Source organism: Chrysochloris asiatica, unplaced genomic scaffold (genome assembly GCF_000296735.1).
Source record: "Chrysochloris asiatica unplaced genomic scaffold, ChrAsi1.0 scaffold00282, whole genome shotgun sequence".
Classification (NCBI taxonomy): domain Eukaryota; kingdom Metazoa; phylum Chordata; class Mammalia; order Afrosoricida; family Chrysochloridae; genus Chrysochloris; species Chrysochloris asiatica.
Window position 1 is genome coordinate 3,522,523 of NW_006408800.1, and position 3,333 is coordinate 3,525,855.

The window sequence follows — 3,333 nt, forward strand, 5'->3', positions numbered from 1 at the left end:
GACCCTGTACAGGGTTTCCGAGGCTATAAATCTTTACGGGAGCAGAAAGCCTCATCTTTCTCCTGTGGAACAGCTGGTAGTTTCAAACTGCTGACCTTGTGATTTGCAGCCCGATTCGTAACCACTACTCTACCAGAGCTCCTTGGAAATCCTTTAAAAGTTGGTCGGAACCCACTCAAGGGCACTTAACAAGAACAACAACAACCTTATCTTTATGACATTATCTAATTCTTTGTTGTTAAGTACTTTAGATTAAGTTCTGACTCATAATGACCCTATACAGACTTTCTGAGACTGTAAATCCTTGCAAGAGCATAAAGCCTCTTCTTTCTCCCATGTAGCAGCTGTTGGGCTATAACCAGTGACCTTGTGTTTCACAGCCCAATGTTTATCCTTAATTATCACGTTGCAAAAGTTTTGGTGTAAAGCACAGGGTTATTATAATGTATCCAATAGCCATATACTAAGGATCTGAGTAGGAGCTCTGGTAGCGTAGTGGTTACAAATTGGGCTGCGAACCTCAGGGACAGCAGTTTGAATCTACCAGTTGTTCCACAGGAGAAAAATGAGGCTTTCTGCTCCCGTATAGATTTACAACTTCTGAAACCCTGTACAGGGTCGCTATGAGTCAGAACCTACTCCACGGCACATAACAACAACAACAACAACAACAAGGATCTGAGTAGTTGGACCTGAACTAGGCACAGCAATTCAGAACTGAACTAATAACATGCTCTCTCTTTTAAAGTCTTACACTTTTAACAGTCTTATGTGATACACCACTTAGTATAAACTGTTTTAAATTAAAATAAAATAACCTCATTGAGGTTACTTATATATAACAATGTCTTATATGAGCTACTGATTTAGATAAGTTTTGAAATGACAACCAACTGCTGCCTGATATCCATTGTTTAGGAAGTCCAGGATGGGTGTGTTTTCTTTCTGTGTGCCTGTGTGTGTGTGTGTGTGTGTGTGTGTGTGTGCTTGTGAAAGAGATTCATCTTCTCAGATTACTTTAAAGTTAGATGTGTTTAATAAGATAAAAGTTACTAGTTTCACTCTTTGGAAATAAAGGGATTATTTTTGTGTTATTTGGAAAGCCCCAGGTTACTTACTGCTTATATAAAGTTTTTCATCCCCAGTGTAAGAAGGGTTCACTGCACAGACACCAAAGACAGGGAATTCTCTCCAAGCAGTAAGCTGGAACTTTTTAGAGTGTAACCCATGACCTAGACCTTCATTTCATTACTTCTAGTTTAAAGTAACCTGAAAAATGTAATCTTGCAGATGGACACATTGTCTCACATATGCATACATCCACCAACAGCTTTATAAATAATGGATTTTAGATAGAAACTAGATGTCATTTCAAAACTAACTTCCAGAGATGAGTCCTGACAAGATTGGTAAAATGAAATGACTAGAGTACACCAGAAAGACTTTCACACAGAGAAAATGCCAGTGACCTTCAGAGGATGCTCTCCAGTATTCTGAAGAATATTGATTAGTGCATGTGTATAAATAAACTAACCCCAAATCAGGAGTCCTGGGGTGGTGCCATAGGATAAACACTAGACCTTAAGGTCTGTTAGAACCTCAATGTTGGCAGTTCAAACTCACTAGCCACTCCTCAGTAACCCTATACAGGGTTGGAGCCCACAAGATAGCACTTAACAACAGCAACAACAACCATAACTCAAGAAAGAAATAAAAACAACAAAAATTAAGACTAGTGATGACAATGCCCAGGCCTGTCTGTTTCACAGCCTGATTCAAAAAGGAATCCATAATGATTGGTGTATTGGGTAAATTATTCCAGAAGGTCTTGACTAATAAGTGAAGAATAATTAGCTCTAGACCTGACATTTCACCAGATTATACTCACAAATGAGATAAGAAAAACTCAAAAGAGTCACATGTCAAAATTCTTTTACTGAATTGAAAATAAAATTCTATAGTACAAAAATACCATGCTTCCAACAAGGCAAAATTGACAATGATTAGTATATAAAAAAGATGATCAAGCATGGAAAAAATCATAGCCCATAACGAGTAGAAAAAATTCAGTCATATATGAAACAGACCAAGAACTAACTGACACAAGTATTAGAAATGGCAAAAAAAGAAACTAGTGATTATATAACTGTAGTAAATATTCTGGAAAAATTAGAGCTATGACTTATATCTCCATATCATGGATGGAAAAGAACAAGGAAAACAAAGACCAAAACAGGGTGAGGTTACTATTGCATAAGAAGTGATTAATAAACATGAGAACAGAGCTATCCAAAATGAAATACAAAGAGAAAATATAATGGAAAAAATGGACTGTTAAAGCAGGAGAATAATAAGTAAAAAAATAAAGAATGGAAACAGAGATATCATTCTACTTTATTAAAATAAAGCTGAAGTGGCTTTATTCCTAGCATAGTTCATAGTATAGAATATTATCTTGGATAAAGAAGGTCATTTCATCATAATAAATAGGTAAATTAGTCCAGAAAACATAGAAATGTTAATAATTTATGTCCTTAATACCAGAAATTCAAAATATATGCAGTCAAATTCAATAGAACTTCAAGAAGAAATAGACATAGCCACAAGTAAATCCAGGGCTTTCAATACCCTTTCTCAATAATATAGAGAAAAATCAGACAAAAAGTCAACAAGTATGTTGTTTACTTGAGCAAAATTATCAACCAATGTGACCTGACTGAAATTTATACAATTTTCTTCCCCTAAATAGCAGAAGATACACTCACCTCAGTGCACAGCTACATTTATTAAGGCAAACAATAATTCATTATGAAATCAAATCCCAATAAATATACACACAAGCATATCAAGGCATACAAAGTTTGTCATAAGACCAAAATGGAATGAAATTGTTTTTGTTTTTATTAAGTGCTGTTGAGTCACTCCTGACTCCTAGTGACCCTGTATACAGACTCCAAGAAGTGGCTGGTGGATTTGAACTACTGACCTATGGTTTATAGTCCAGTGATTATCCTACATTGCCACACCAGTTATCATGATATAATTTATAGGTCCAGTTGTGAGGCCTTTGCTTTCTTTGCAGTGAGATTTGTGATTGTTAAGGTTCTTTGTCAACTTGATTGAGCCAGAATTGCCAGTTGTTTGACAGTTGAGTTGTCACTGACTCAATGACGCAAGATCATATTTTGCCTCCCATGGACTTGTTTTAATTGTCTTCGGTGTCAGCCTGAATTTTCATATGGACAATTGATTGCTCCACATTCGGTGTCTGTCTTGTTTTTGCTGAGGATATTAGGGTTTTCCATCATTTCTTCCCATGTTGTTGTTGTTGTT